General features: G+C 33.7%; 2 pseudogenes across 2 annotated transcripts; both read left to right on the top strand.

Annotated features, from left to right (window-relative positions):
- Positions 1 to 416: 416 nt before the first annotated feature.
- On the top strand, positions 417 to 2,056 carry LOC306670462 (chondroitin sulfate synthase 1-like; annotated as a pseudogene). The gene is made up of 2 exons: positions 417 to 429; positions 548 to 2,056. The product of its transcript is annotated as a chondroitin sulfate synthase 1-like (transcript).
- Positions 2,057 to 2,105: 49 nt separating this feature from the next.
- LOC306670461 (chondroitin sulfate synthase 1-like) lies at positions 2,106 to 3,189 on the top strand (annotated as a pseudogene). Its single transcript has 2 exons — positions 2,106 to 2,118; positions 2,546 to 3,189. The product of its transcript is annotated as a chondroitin sulfate synthase 1-like (transcript).
- The last annotated feature ends 14,145 nt before the right edge of the window (positions 3,190 to 17,334 follow it).

Below are 17,334 nucleotides of genomic sequence, written 5' to 3'. Positions count from 1 at the left end.
CTATGAAGGAAGTGCAGAGGTCACAGCAGGCACATGGACAAGGAAGATCTTTAATTCCTTAGCTTTTAAATGTAAAACTGAGAAAATAAACAAAAGAACTTGATGTAGTTCATGCATAAAACTGGAAGTTATTTTGACTCTTCTATTAAATAAATCCTATAATCTTGTCATGAAGAACAGATAAGTTAACCTCCATAAAAACACAGTTCTCAGTTTTTGCTTTTAAACACTGGGACACTGAATAAAGATGGTCCCATATGTATTAAGAATTCTTTATTGGTGGGTTTTTTGTTTGTTTTGTTTTGTTTATTAACGAATTTTGCAGGCAATCATAAACTTTAAGTTGACCTTTCAATTTAAAGTCTGTAGGTGTGACTTGTATTCGGAAAGAGATTTTTCCAGAAAAGAGTGAAGCGATGGGGAAAAAAGGTTGGGCCACAGAAAAGTATTTGAAATATTTTTGCTTTCTTCCAAGGGATGTCCCATCAAGAAAACAGAACATGAGATACATGCAGGGTACAGCTTGGGCCACATAATTTGGTTCCAGATGGTCACCTGCATGGCAGGAGATTACCCTTTGTGGGAGTCATGTCTGCCCCCAAATACCTGCAGACCCGTGCTATGGCCACCTACAGAACATGATCCAAGACAATTTCTGGGTAAGTGGAGTTTTTCTCTAGTGAAGGTTCAGACACATCTATACCAATCCCAATAGTGTCCCTCGGGGCCTGGATGATTCCTACCTGCCCTCAAAGAAGCCTTTTATGATGCATGATCACTCCTTGGACAAATATGAATGGTTTATGAGGGTGGATGATGCTGTTTACAAAAAAGGAAATCGTCTGGAGAGTTTCCTGAGGAGTTGGAATGGCAGTGAACCCCTGTTTCAGGGGCAGATCGGACTGGGCACCATGGACGAAATGAGGAGACAGGCCCTTGAGCCTGGTGAGAAAGTCTGCATGGAAGGGAGCGGGGACTGTTGTGATCCCTGAGCCGGATGGTTGTTGGAAGAATGTTAGCACACATTGGCAAGTGTCTCCCCCAAGCAGGAGAATGTGGGAGATGGAAGAAATGTCCCAAGGTTCACAGCATTCATCGTTTTTGGTCTTACGAGATGCAACAGCTTTTTAAATGACAATTATGAACAGAACAAGAAGGGTTATATCAGAGATCTCTGTACCAGTAAGATTCACTGAGCTATCATGTTCCACCCAAACAAAAACCTACCCTACAAGTACAGACTGCACAGCTGTTTTGTTCAGTCGCAAAATTGCAGAGTTACAGAAATCGTCCTGATAGGGCAACACAGATTCATAGAGAGGACCTCCAATTGGCAATTCCCTGCTTCCTTCATAAGGTTTCAGGCCCGCCAGCGAGAGGAGATTCTGGAATGGGAGTTTCTGACTGGGAAGTATTTGTGTTTGGCTGCAGGTTAATGCTCCCCAACCACCACTGTATACCTCCCCCTCCTGAGAGGAACAGGCTCAGCCTAGAGGGAAGCCTTGAATGGCATGCCATGCAGGTGATGGAAATCATCGACGCCAAAGCCAAGGCAGGGGGTGCATCTTCTACTTCAAGGAGATCCAGTATGGTTACTGCTGCGTGAATCCCCTAAATGGGGCACAGTACATTTTGGACCTGCAGCTTCTGTATAAGAAGCACAATGGGACAAGATGACAGTTGCCATGAGGTGTCATGCGTACCTACAGTAGACTTTCAGCAAGATCCAGGTTTTGAACAGGAGCTGGCCAACAGAATCAATCAAGTCTCTGCAGCCCTATCCTTCCTCATCAATTCCGCAGGATACCGCTCCCTAGGCCCAGGAATGGACGCAAAGAGTCCAAAGATAAAAAGATAAATATACTGGTTTCTTATGATGTTTTGACATGTTTGTGAGATTTATGGGAAAACTGGAGAAGACATGTCTCACCCCAAATCAGTCACCAAACTCCTTGTCCTGCTTTACAATTCCAACTCCAACCCTGATAAGGTCAAACAAGTTGAGAGATTGAAGCAGGCCAGAGACTCCCACCTAAAAGACCCTTGCCATAATTAAGCTTCTCCTCCAGTCAGAAAGATTTTTACAAAGAGTATCAGCAGACAGGATGTCTGCAAAAGGCATTGTGGTTTGAAGCTTCTTCTTTCTTATAAATGCTAGGTTTGCACACAAAAGGTGTGATAGAGTCTGCAAGCTTGTTGTACAAAAATATATTATCTCTGGGCTGGGGACATAGCTCAGTTGGTAGAGTGCTTGCCTCATAAGCACAAGGCCATGGGTTCAATCCCCAGCACCACAAAAAAATCTCTGTTTTCTTGTTAAAAACCTTGTAAAACTTGTGTCTGTTCTAGGGGATGGAAAAGAGACCACTTGTCTGTGAACCTCCAAGCACACCTCCCCCGACCATATAAAGTTCAAAAAATTTCCAAAATCTCTGTCCAGAGAATCTTTCCTGAACAAGCCATACTCTGGACAGATCGGCTGCAGTCAATAAACCTGCTTCCTGAAAATTCCTCAGGTGTCCAATTTCTTCTGCTCTACTTCAAGATTATAGCATTAGATACTCTACAGCTGACATGCAGATCTGCTCAGGGTCCCATGAGTTTTCAAGAGCTCTGACCCTCAAATTAGGATCTTCCCATTTAATTTGCTCTTCTTCTGTGAAGTTGACCTGGTGTTTACTATGGAATTCCTGCAACAATGTCAAGCAAATACATTTTGGGGCCAACAAACATATTTCCCAATCATCTTAAGCCATTATGATCTAAAGATTATTTATTGAGAAAGTTCCCAATGATAACCAGTTTTCCTTTTACTCAAAAAACTGGCTTCTGGAGAGATGATGGGTTTGGCATTATTTTTATTTATAAGGGACATCTTCTCTAAGTGAGTGGCTTTGAAGTTTTCATACAAGGTTGGGGGCTGAAAGATGTGGACCTCTTCAAGAAGGTTCTCCAAGCAGGTTTGAAGATGTCCAGAAGCCAGGAGGTAGGAGTAGAGCACATCCAAAACTCTGTCTTTCATGACCCCAATCTAGATCCCAAACAATACAAAACGTGCTTGGTATACAATGCATCAACATATGGATCCATGCAGCAGTTAGCTGAAATGTGGCTGGAAAAAATGATTCAAGTTACAGTAAAAGCATTAATAATAGCTCCATGCATCTCTCCCGGAAAAGACATTTTTAATTATCTAATTTATTTTTCAAATTTTTGTATGGTCACTTTTTGCAATCCATGCAAGGATACATTTTCTAAGTGGTTTTCTAACATAGGACTTCTTTATGATTAAGTTTTTTGAACAAAATTATGATCAATGTTTTTCTTTGAGCACAACTTTGTTTTGAACATATATAGCAGACTTGCTTAATTCTAACTTGAAATGTCCCTGTGAACCAACTTTTATGTTTTTTTTTTTTTTTTTTTTTTTTCATTTCCAGTCAATAAACCTGCTTCCTGAAAATTCCTCAGGTGTCCAGTTTCTTCTGCTCCACTTCAAGATTATAGCATTAAATACTCTACAGCTGACATGCAGATCTGCCCGGGGTCCCATGAGTTTTCAAGAGCTCTTTACAAGCTCTTGTAAAGAGTTTTCAAGCCTTCTTTACAGTCCTATGACAGAGAACATGAATATTCCTATGAGATATTATCATACCTAAACAAATAAAAAAACAAAATAACCAAAACAAAAAGTCCAATACTAACTCTGGTAGACCCTCTGTTGTGACTGTTAACCACGTACAGATTCTACATTTTGTCTTTTTTTTTACAAGTGTTTTTTTAAAGTCATCTCAAGTTCCAGTTGTAAAATAAGTATATAATATCTGTATCAACATCATCTTCAGCAAAGCTTTCCAATGTTGAATATTTCTCCCACACTCTACTCTACTCATTGAAGTCAAGTAAGCTTTTACAAGCAAGGGGAGCTCATACCAGAGCCACAGCTGTGGAGGTTCCCATCATGCCTTCGTTTAAACAGACTTGGTACCACATTACGAGATGCATTTGCCATTTCTGTCTTGCTGACCCTTCTTTTTAAAGGGTAAAATATTAACATTTAGAACGACCAAGAATTACTGTGCTAATTCTAATGTGTGCAAGCTAAACAAACAAACTTTGGGGGAGGTATATTTGATTTCAATCACTTTGTCCTATCTGTGTGGTGCAGATGGTTAGTTCATTCTTTAATTACTGTTTGTTTTATCCTTGGCATCTGGGTACCTTTAAGTTTTTTTTTAATATCAATTTTTTTAGAGCTCTGCCATTGCTTGAGTACCTGTTAGTGTGAGTATTTATGCGTACCAGGAGTGTGACTAATAAGTTTTATTTGCAGTAAACACTTTGCAGTAAAAAATAAAAAGAAAACAGGACGTGTGGAAATTAACTTGTATGCTAGAAACCAAAGTAGGAATCCATATGATGGAATATAAAAGTATTGAGCTGACTTGTGTGTAGTTTTTAAACATTAGGTAGAGTCAATGTAAATCGTTTTAAAATACAACAAAATACATCAATTCTGTGGTTGCATGAACACTTCTATAAACACTTCTATGAATAAAATTAAAAAAGTCTCAAAATATTAGTAAATATTCCCAAAGCATAAAGACAGAAGAGAGTTTACCTTGAGATACTGCCACAAAACTGCCTGTGGTTGCTTTCTTGCCTTGGGAACTTTCTACTCTCTCCAACCAGGCCATGAGGAGTCAAATACACACTGCCTTACCAATAACAGTTGGCAGAGAATATAGTTTAGAAAAACAGAGTTCAAGAAAGAAATCTTGGAAATAATCTGAATATAATTATGCTAAGATGTGTTACCAAACAAATGCTAAAACAAGCCTGCTCAGAGGAATTTCCAGAAGTTCAAGGCAAAAACCCAGTTAAGGACCAGTCAAGAAACAGCTTTTAGCAGAGTGATACTAGGTATTGGTGGTTGGTCTTTGTTGTGTTTAAACTGAATACGTTCTTCAATGCTGTTCAGTTTGTTAAACTCAGAGGACTTAATTAACTGAATTTTAGGATAGATTAATAACTCAAGAAGGAAAATAAGACTGATGATAAATGAACAGTATTAAAATATTTATGGGATAATATCATGGACTCTAACAAGAAAAAGCATTTAAATTTTGGAAAAAAAGGTACATAAAGAGCAGACAAAAACCAAATATTTAAGAAAATATTGCCCTAATAATTCCAAAATTTGGTAGAAAACATTGATATTGAAAGCTGATTTTCAGAAAACACTGTAATATGCACTGTGAACATAGTCTCCTTTTTAGCTTGAAAATTCCTTTTGTAATTTGGTAGGCAAAATTCATGTCTTCCCATGCACTGTACAGAGACAGGGATAAATGCAAACTGACTCAGAAATCTATGGTCAGATGCCAAACAGGCTAATTATGAGCTTGTTAATTTTGAATCATAAACCAGAAATATCATCTATAAGAGGACAATGAGTTAAGTCTGAGCATAAATGTCAGATACATTATATGTGGGTATGCATACTGAACAAGGTATACTGTGAACTTCACATTCAGATACCTCCTTAAATATAACAGATCTACAATGTTTAGCATTTATTTCAAGTTGATCTGTATTTTTGTGGATAGGAATATTATGTGCATGTGTGTGCATGCACACAATATTCAGGTTAACTATTCATTATAATATGTTACCATAAAAATATTTGCTGATGCATTCCTAATACCCACAGAATTATTTACACTCTGTGTTTAAATCTAGGAAACTAATATTGCCTAAGACTAAGCACTACTGTGCCAAGACCTAAGTACCTTCCAAATACCCATTCTTCCTCCATGCTTTCCTAAATGGTTTTGGTGGAAGAGGGTACTCATCTAAAACTCTTCCCCAGCTTGACTCCATCACAAATCCTGGTGGCTTGGCATTGTGAAGAATTTTGCTCAAAAAATACTAACTGGGTTCAAAGAGATCACCTGCTTCCTGTAAAAGGACCTCCTTGTTTTGTTCTTATTCTGAATATATGTAGATCATACAGCCATGTTGAAATTTAAAAGAATGAAATTTAATATAGAAAGTAAACATAGAAAATTAACAGAGGAAAATGAATTAAGTCAAACTCAAAAAACCAAAGGCCGAATGTTTTCTCTGATATGTGGACATTAATTCACGATAAAGGGAAGGGGAATAGGGAAGAAGAGAGTTACTTTAGATTAGGTAGATGGATGTTAAGGGAGAGGAAGGAATATTGAAGGTAGGAATGATAGCAGAGTGAAACAGACATTATTACCTCTTATATGTATATGACTGCATGATTAATGTGATCCTATAATATGTACAATCAGAAAAATAAGATATTACACTCCATTTATGTATGATCTATCAAAATGTGTAAATGCATTCTACTGTCATGTAGAACTAATTAGAACAAATAAAAATATTAATAAAAAAAGAAAATTAACAGAGAAGATGAAAAATAGAGTCTGAACCTAATTCTATAAAACATGTTTGTAAAGCTTCTAATTATTCACTACTAATTAATAGACCAGAGTGTGCTATCATGCATTTATCTTCACAACACAATGAGTTTTTATTACAAGTAATTTGCACATTGGTTAAATCTGACTTTCACCTTATTTTAAGTTTACACAGTGATATGTTTTAGATAACAAGGGTATTTTTAAGATTAGTCTTTAGGCTTTCCAAAAGAATAATCCTTTCTTTGCTCTTTTCTCAAGGGTAAACCATTTTCACTGTCATAGCACTGACAGATAATTATATTTAATTGCTGAAAAATCATGACTCAGAGACTGTGTCACAAGTAATATTTTTAACTAATGTTTCAGTTTAAGCTCTCAAAAATGTCTGATATATAAGCTGTCACTTGAAGGGAAATAAATTTGACTTTCTTTTTTTGCAAAAAGTTAAGAATTTGGATATGATTTTTCCCTGTTTGTGAAATTTCATAATGATTAAGAAATTTACAAATTCAATTTTTCTTAAGTTACTAAGTGGCATGAAATTTATTTTAAAATTTAAAAATTGATGTAATTTTTTCTCAATACATTGGATTGTATGGTGTATAAACCACATTAAGCTCTTTTTTTTTTACTTTGGGCTAAAAGTTTAAAGCTCAGTATAAGTTGAACAATAATTGCAAGTTCACTTGAAATTTTATTTAGTAAATATTTTCACTGCATTGTCTTAACATAGGTTTGAATCGTTTCTATATCATAGATTCCTAAGATTCTGGAAATTCATTTTGGAATTGAGATTATAGAATTTCTTCACTCTCTTACCTGATAGGATACTATAATCATCCTATTTTGATTATGAAAATTATAGCTATCTCACACATTTAATAATCAGATATAACATAAAACTATACTTAAAGACTCTCAAGTGAGGCCAAAAACACAGCAGAAAGTATAAATATCATTGTAAAGTTCATTCATTAAAAATTTGTCTAATAATCAATAATGACCAAGCTATGCATAATAAGTTAGTATGTTATAGTGCATTATTGATTATATTTTTAAATCCAGGTTATTTAAATTGTTATAATAGAAAAAAAGCATGCCCCACAGAATTAAGGTAAACATATATATTTGAAATTCTGTAAACCTTTACAAACATTATTAGAGATTTTTCTAGAATGAATGGAAACACTAGTTATCCTGGATGTCTCTGACAGACAAAATCAAATGTGTAATAAAATCCTCTAGGACAGTGCTATAAATTACATAGATTTAACTTAGTATTACCTTATTATGAAGATTATTTCGTCCCAGAACCCTTTAGTTTTCCTTATTTTCGTCAATTTTCCAAATGTGAGAGATTTTTGGAATACAGTAAAATAGGTAGACAAGTAAACAATTTCATTCTTTAATAATTTTATGTTTTTAAGTAAGTCCTTTTCACATGTATGAGCTCATTTTAATTTTCCCAAGAGTAACGGGGATGGGTATTATTCTAATTATCCTCCTATTACATATGAGGAAACTGAGTGTCACCAGCGTGAATATGTAGCATGTAACTTGTTGAACTTAATTCAGGGAGGATATATTATAAAGGTAATAGACAATCTAACTTCAAAGCCATCATGCTAACCTATTTATTTACTATGCTTTCCAACTTATGAATTAGTTAGGCATAAGTAATAGATTTGCATTTCAGGATAAATCTTCTCATGCCAGATCTCCTGGATATGTAATTTATGTTTCCTTTGTTTGTTTGTTTGTTTGTTTTATGGTTTCTTGCTACCTAAAGTTTATTTCTTCTGCTTGAATCACAATGAATATGTGTATATGTTACATGTCGTATATGTAATATTACATATGAATGAATAAACATAAGTAGATGATTTCCATTACCACTCTCTTTCACTATTTTAGGGGAACTTAGACCATTTATTAACATTTCTTTGACTTCTTCCTTTTTCAGTATGAAATTTGCTGGTGATAATGTAGCTAACTATGTTCTATTGTGGTTTGGTTTAGAAATTAGTTGTCCTTCAAAAGTTCAAGAAAGTTTGGAGGTGAAATGTTGGGGTTATAAGAGCCTTAACCCAATCAGTGCATTAATCCTCTGATAGGGATTAACCTTAACCGGGTACTAACTATAGACAGGTAGAACAGGGCCCCGGGGGTGTGCCTTTGGGGTTTATTTCTTTGTCCTCCTTGAGGAAAGCTCTGCTTACTCTGCTTCCTGGAGTCAGGTTCCCAGCCTGTTTCCTCCCCAACATTCTTCCCCCTTGATGTCCTGCCTCACCTCATGCCCCAGAGAATGCAACCAGCTGTCTATGGACTGACATCTCTGGAACCCTAAACCCTGAAATACACTTTTCCTCCTCTAATTGTTCTTATCAGGTCTTTAGGTCAAAGGTGGCTTAAACATATTGTGAAGATTAGTGCACTATAATGTGCTTAGTTCTATTAATTTACTACAAATAACAGGAAGCCTACAATACTGGTTTATAAAATTGAGCTCAAAATCTATTATATATCTCCCTATAATGTTCTATGTTAATTTTTATGACAAATACTTCATGATCACAACATGACTTCAGTAACTACATTTTTTCGAGTACCTTTATCAGGAGTCAAAAAGTTCTCAGAAACTTTAGTACTCCTTGGCCAAAACTGTGCATGTGGCCAATCCACCAAGATGTGTGATGGAACCAAGCAGGTAAATAGTTTTAGATAAGTTCACTGTGCTTCCAAAAACATATTAGGAAAAGGAGAGGAGAATGGGAAAGGAGAATGGGAATTTGGAAGGCATAATAGTGTTTACTATGAATCACAAAGTAAATCATAATTGCTGGCTATTATTGTCTACTTAAAATTCTGGTGATTAATTAGAAATAATTTATTTAATATTTAAAAATCTGCAATTATAAAATATTCACTTAAATCTTTGGAAATTTTTAATCTGTTCAACCTATGGTCATTGGTAAGGAATTTTAACTGAGATTCAGTAAAATTAATTTTCACATGCAGGCTCAATTAAAAGAATTCTGATGAAATTTGAGGCTTCATAAGGTCCATATTAGAAGAATATCACTTATCTAGTTGTAGTTAATACTCAGTTAATTCCACCTCTGTGTTAGACAATCTAAACATGCCAGATCCTTATAGAAAGAAGTAAATTTAAAAAATAGTTTTAAGAAGTACTTTTGATATAAAGCATTATAGGATGAAAGGAAAATGAGTGTCCAGATGAACTCTTTTTATAAACAACAAATTCCTATGAACTCATGCACTATGAATATATTCTCTTTTTTAGCTTGAAAATTTTGCTTTTGTAATTTGGTGAACAAAAGTCATATGTCTTTTTTCCAGAGAGAAAGGGAAATGCCAACTTACTCAGAAAGCTATGGTCAGGTGCCAAACAATTATGATTTTGCTAATTTGGAATTACAAATCAGAAATCTCAACTATAAGAGGAAAATGAATTAAGGTTGAGCATAAATGTCATACACATTATATATGTGGGTATGCAGGCTGAACAAGGTAGTCTGTAAACTTCACATTCAGATATTTTTTAAATGCAACAGATCTATAATATTTAGCATTTATTCAAGTTGGTCTATTTTTTTGGTGGACAAGAATATTATATTTATGTGTGTGTATATATGTACATATATGTGTATGCTATGTATGTATATATGTGTATACATATGTATTCAGTTTAACTATCGAAACACATTATAAAGATATATCTCTGCTAGGAGAATGGAGATATACCTGTTATAAAACCAAATGAATGGGATGTAGATTAGAAGAGAAGGTGAGTGAAGTTTCAAAAATACTTTGGATTTGTTCTTTTAAAGAAAACACAGAGTAACAAGTTGCACTGTGAATTTATCTATTGATTAGCTTGTGAAGGTGGTACAGAGAGATGGCACATTAATTAAACTTAGAGGATGTTAATTAATCTTATTGCTCAATTCGGCTTTGTTTGTGTATTCATGTCTGCCAGTGTGTGTGTGTGGGTGGGTGGGATTATAAGAAGAAGAGAAAATAGCTCTATTACCATTATTGTGGTTAATTAAAAACTGAGACAAGTCGAAATGATTATCTCTCCATCTTATTTTTCTGTTAATTTGTTTTACAGAGTTATTTACCAACTGGTAATGAAATAGTTGGTGGTTATTTGAATATATTTATCTTCTGTAAACTAATGCTGTATATTTAGCTATGTTTTTTATTAATTTTCCAATATTCTTGAGATAAAATACTGTAATTCTTACATTAAAATATGAAAGAAATGCAATTCTAAGAACAAAGGATTTATTTCAATGTTGAAGAAAAGACACATTGTTATATAAGAATAGATTAGATATAAAAGAAGCAAACTTATCAACAATCAATTATACTTTTATATTTGGAAAGAATAAAATAATCAATTATGCTTTTCAGATGATTTTCTTGAAAAATCTTTTTAAATATCCCATTTTAATGACACATTAAAATGTCTGAAAGGATGTACATTCAAAGTATTTAAAAGTCTTAAAATAATAGATGCCATAACATACATTGAATATCCACTGTATTATTCTTATTTCATAAGAGAACAAAAAATATAAAGATTTTTAAGTCAAAGACATATGGTTTTACCCAATTCATCCTGGGATGACCTCTTAAATATTATATCTAATTATCTAAACTTCTTTAAGGAAACAAAATTTGTCATTTTGAGTTTCTATTATATGTTGACAAGATTTTATCACAATATCTTTTTGTTATAATTTTTAAGGATATTCAGGCTATATCATAATGATAAGATTTTATTTATCCTAATTTTTTCCTAGATTAAAACTTATATTGCATTTCAGTTTTTGCTTTCCCTAATTAAAATAATTTATTCTATGTAACATTTTTAATAAATATGATATTTATATCTTCTTTTCTCCAAACTTAACCATATCTACTCCTAATCTTGGTGGCCTCTGTAACACCAAAATCAAGTACATGGAAAAATCACTAGTTGAATTCATAAGTCTGTTATTTGGCCGTTTAGGCTATAGTTCTCATCTGGAGTCATCAATGCTAGTGTAAGACATTGATCAGTTAAGGAGCTCAACTTCCGGCTCTTGAATAGCTGCTGAGCTAATAGTCTCTTCTCATGTAGGAAATTATCCTAGATTACATCACATGGCAATGATGGGGCAGGTTTAAATATCACCAAGAATTAGGACAAGGCCTATTATCTAAGTGATTGTCATGTCTTTGGTTATGCCATGTTGCTATTGCAGACATTATTCAGATCACATGAGATGAACAATCCCATAGACAACACATAAGAATTCAATTCTCAAGAAAGCCTGGATAAACTGGGAGACATTAGTCCAAAAATCTAATATAGTCTGCCTGTAGCACAAGAATACCCTTGCATCCCACGTGTAAAATACATTCACTTTTTTCCACAAAGCCAATAAAATTATTCTATATTTAAAATCTCAGGTTCTGAGCTGTGAATCTTTTCATACATTGTGCTACTAGATGTGGAAGAGATATCATATTGACAAGATGTACTCTCTTCTGTGCAAACTTAACTTATTATGGTGAGATAGAGCAGAATAACACAAGAAACTGGAACTTTTTAAGAGGAGGAAAGGGAGACAACATCAACTCCCTAATTAGTAATTCTGAATTATTTTGCTTTCCATGGATATGAATACCTGACTCCTGTTGTGCTTTCAGGGACTCCCCCTAGCTTTTTCTTGTACCCTACCTCTATTGACAGGATTTCCTTTGTTTTGCTTTTTCATCCTCCTTAACTATTTCTGGAGTGCTCATTGGAAAATATTTCCTTAGAGCAATTTTCATTACATATTTCTTTCACAGAGGTGTGGAACTAGTGAATTTTGGGAGTTTAAAAGTCTCAGTACCTTTCAATAAAGTCAGCCAACATGTGTGTTAGCATAATTCCATTAAACATTTGGTGATATTTCTATGAATATTATTTCTAGGGACCTGTAACTCAAAAGATATGTTAAAAATGCTTTTGGTGAATTGCCTATTGTATTTATTAACTAAAAGATTTATTTATTGAAAGATGGTGATTTAGGCTGCAGAGAACCAAATCTCTTAAATTCTCGAATTATTGTCTGACAATAAGAAAAACTGATTTTATTCTGTTAGAAGTCTTAGCAAAGGATCTCACAGCCCTATCATTGGTTTTATATACTCTCCTAGGTTGTATTCTTATTTAATAATCATTTATACATTTATTTATCTTTGTATTAGTTTATTAGGGCTGCTTTATCAAAGCAGTCAAAACTGTGAAGTTTTAAGAGAAGTTTCTCAAGTTAGAAATCTGAGAAAGACTTGTTTTAAGAGTTGGTTTCTTCTGAGGCCTTTCTCCTTGGCTTGTAGATAGCATTCTTTTCCCTGAGTTTTCCTCTGTGTCTAAATTTTTTCTTTGTATAATGAAACAAGAAATATAGGATTCATTCTGAACATAATGACCTCTCTAATTTAATTACCCCTATAGGGACTTTATCTTCAAATAGAGTCACATTCTAAATATGAAATGCTAGGACTTCAATATAATATTTTGGGAAGGACATAATATAGACCATTAAAATCTTTATGCTATAAAATTGAAAAGAAGAAAGGATTTTATTGCTTAATTCATCAAAAATTATCTCATAATATGCCTCAAATTTTGCTTACAAAATGCCCATTACTTATATTAGCTTCTTCTTTTTTTGTTCTTTATCATAAAACACTGTTTTTACCTCTTTAACATTCTGCCTGGAGATATCTCTGACTAAATACAACAGTTTAGATGGTACACTTCAAAAAAATGCTTCAATTATAGCAGTCAGATTTTCAAAGTTTTCATCCTTGTGTATCAGGAGTATGGATTTTATTGGCTTTCTATAGTATAGCATTCTCCTTAATACTTTGCCAGTCTCTGCCTGCCATCTTGAAGCAAACTCATCATTCATTGAAGGCTTTACTATAAATAGCCACTGACTTCTAGGTGCTATGCCAGAGTAAGTCATCTAAGGTTGCATAACAAAATGTCCTGATATTTAGTTCCTTAAATCAACAATCATTTGTTATGATTATAATTCTTTCATTGTGGCCATTTAAGCAGTACTCAATTTTGTGTTATTCTCTGGGTTGGCTCATTTATGTATCTTCATTCTATGACCAGCTGCATGTTAGCTATACTTCTGGTGATTCTTAGCTATCTTTTTAGCACCTAGAGGAACTGGATGCGTCTGTAAAAATTTTACAGAATTCTTCTCATGAAGCCAGAGTCAGAGAACTTAGAACAGCAAGAAGAATATCAAATGCCAATGCCTTAGCACTTTTCTCCTGTTTGATTTTGTCATGATTGCTATTGTACCCATGGACTAGGTAGGAATATTAACTGCCTAGTCCAAGAGGATGGTACCAGCAAAGAAAGAAGACAAAAAAAGATACAAATGAATTGGGATAACTTTCTGCAACATCCTATTAAACTGATTCCCAATTGAAGATACAGCTTTCTATATGATTGGAGGAGAAGTTCTGCTAAAAACAGAAAGCATTTCCACAAATAACTATCATCAAATCAATGCAATCTCAAACATTTTATCATTAAAACATAAATGATCGAGAAGTTGGAAATTTTCAGTAGTCAAATAATATTCTATTGGTTGCAGTGTGCAGCCCCTGTCACTTGCTTCAAGTTCACTAAGGATGTCTAACATTTACCTTTCCTCTGTGGGATGATGCATTTAACACCAAACATCTACTCAAAAGACATGCAACAAATTTCAAGTGAATTGAATATTTCATATTCAGCTCTTATTTTTTTACTCTTTTGCTTTTGTTCCTTACTGAATTTCCAATTAATTTGTAGCGATTTTCTCCTGCAATGCCCATAGTTCAATAAACCCTGAATACTGATTTAAACTATAATCAATATTCTGTAATAGATGTCTGCTTAATGTTTCAGTAAGGGCATGCATAATCATTGGGGATGCTAAATCTGATGACAAAATGAGTACTATGGAAATGTAGTTTAGTATTGCTTTATATGTAAAGATTTCTTTCTGTGTATGGCTCATCTGTGGGAATCATTAAAATCTGTTATCTTTTATTTTAAAATGGCTACAACTAAGGAAGAAACATTAATAACAAAATAGGTGATCTCATCACTTTTTGTATGAAATTTTTTGTTTACCTACCTAAAACTTTTGCCATGTGTCTAGACTAAGAAATTAAACAAAATATTACCATAATTATGGAAAGAGTATTTTATTCTAAGTGTAGAAAAATATTTCAATTGATGACAAGGATTCTCTCTATACTTCCTTCTACAACCCAAGGTATAAGCATAATTCATAGGAATAATTCTTTTCCGGAGTTATTATAACAGTTTAAAGGAAATCTTTAAAATCTTTTACCTATCTACTTAGTAATGCTCTAACTCTATGGATAAGAATAATAAATCAGAGAAAAAAATCTCTGTGAGACTGTTTTATAATTCTCTTTTTCAAATATAACTTTCTTCACTAGCAGAACTCCTTTCTAAGGATTTAGATAAAACTGTACAATACTAATTCAAAATAAATGTACTTCTACATTTAATGGATGATAGACTTTAGTGACTAAAATAATATGCCATTGATTTAGTTATGTTTTTCTGTCATTGTTTCTCATGGTCAGGGCAGAGGAGAGTATGCTGTAGGTTTGGAGTAACCTCATATACTCAGGACTAGGAGTTTTGTATAAATAAGAAATCAAAAAGAAACTGTTATAGTTTAGATATGAGGTGTCCCCCTAAAGTTCACAAGTGAATCAATGCAAGAAACTTTATACATGAAATGATTGACTTAGGAAAACTTTAACCTAATCAATGGATTGATCCACTAATAGGGATTAACTGGTAACTGTAGGCAGGTAGGGAATGGCTGAAGAGGGGTCACTGGGGACATGTCTTTGGGGTTTATATTTAGTCCTTGGTGAGCAGGACTTTTTTTTGCTCCCTCGTTGCCATGTCCTGAGCTGCTTTCTTCCTTCCTACATGAAATTGTGCTTCACCTCAGGTTCTGAGCAGCAGAGTCAACATCTATGGACAGAGACCCTTGAAATCATAAACAAAATAAACTTTCATCCTTTAATTGTCCTTGTCAGGTATTTTGGTGACAGTGGCAGAAAAAAGAAAAAGAAAGATGAGTAAAACAGGAACCAAAGAACCAAAGTCAAGTATTATATGGAGGAAGTGACATAACTCTTTCATGTCAAATTAAAACAAGTGAACAGATGTGAACTAATCAGATTTCCAAGAGCTATTAAATTGTATCAGCAAATAGTAATATCCACACTTAATTTTGATAGTTTGAGCATCTTTGACAACAGTGGAATTCTGTTCACTTAATTATTAGATAGAACATCATAAAATGTTGGAATAAATTGCCTGTAAAATTCTGGCATTCTTAAAATTATTTAAGTGTTGAGAAGGAAGAATAAAAGTGGGAAAAAAAACTATTACAAAATATAATTGCACATTGTTTATTTCTTATACTTATGAGATTGTTAAGTACAAAAGTAGAAAAAACAAAAGCACACAAAAAACAATAAAGACTATTATTAACAGAATAAAGTAATAATTGGCACAATTATCTCATGTCAGTACAATAAAGAGATACAATAGAAACCTAATTTCTAACTAAACTATTTCAAATCACAGGAGGAAAGTCACTTTGCAACTTGATATATAGGTTCAGAAATGAGAAAAATCTCAGATCAATTAGACAACACAAAATACACATAATTTTCAGACATTTAGTGAATTATTACACTGATCTTTATACACATTCCATCTATATTTTCATGACTAGCAGGCTTTTGGGTTTTGATTTTTGTAACTGATAAACTCAGTTTTGTTGTTGTTGTTGTTTTTGCCATGCTGGGGAGATTGAACCCAGGACCTTGTGCTTATGAGGCAAGCACTCTAACAACTGAGCTATATCCCTAGCCCTGATAAACTCTTTTAAAAGAACTTAATTTACTAAATTGATTCAGTGTTTGAATGAGCTCACTGATTATTTCAGAAAATATTCCATACATATACTCTGCCCAAATGCTGCTGTTTTGTCTTACTGTCTCAGAGACCCTAGGCATAGTCAAATAGTTGGAAGAAGCCGAAGGCATGTTCTTGATTTCTGTCAGTGATTCTGACATGCTTCCCCTCTTTGTCCTCCTCCACCTCCACCCTCTTCTCTTGTTTTTGAGTCTAGTTTGTCAGTCATTTTCTCCGCTTACTTTTCTCATTCAATTCTGTTATTCCCTTCTTCTATTTATCTGATATGCTAGGATTTTGTTTTAATGGAATTGTAGGTTAAAGCAGCATATTTTGAAAAATAATTATTTTATAATTATTATAAGTGAGATTTTTGACTTTGAAATCACAATTTTAATTTTTAATTTTGTAGTTATTAATATGATTTTATCTATTGTGATAGTTTCGATAGCTATAATACTTATTAAGAAAGTATTTGTGCTAGAATAAATTGCATGCATTTAACCTTTGTTGGATAAGTAATATGGGATTCATCAGATTCCATAAAAGGAGTGAAAGATGTCATCATTACTTGGAAGAGAATCTTTACAATTATCAGACTGTGTTTTAGGAAAGTAATTCCTTGTGGAAATCAATGTAAAGTTTGAGTTCTACATTTAATTTTATAAAAAGGAAAACAGTAGTATGTCCTAATGCAGAATCAAGGAGACAGGGGCAACATCAGCAGGTACTGCGTGGTAAAGACTTCCACAGCCTCATCAGTATCTAGAGTTCAATAAGGGCCCAATTGAGAGTCAGGTTTCACTTACCTAGGAATATCAACCATAT

The sequence above is a fragment of the Sciurus vulgaris genome (genome assembly GCF_902686455.1).
Source record: "Sciurus vulgaris genome assembly, chromosome: 10".
NCBI classification, from domain to species: domain Eukaryota; kingdom Metazoa; phylum Chordata; class Mammalia; order Rodentia; family Sciuridae; genus Sciurus; species Sciurus vulgaris.
The sequence above is the reverse complement of the archived record's forward strand: the minus strand, read 5'-3'. Positions and strand labels throughout refer to the sequence as shown.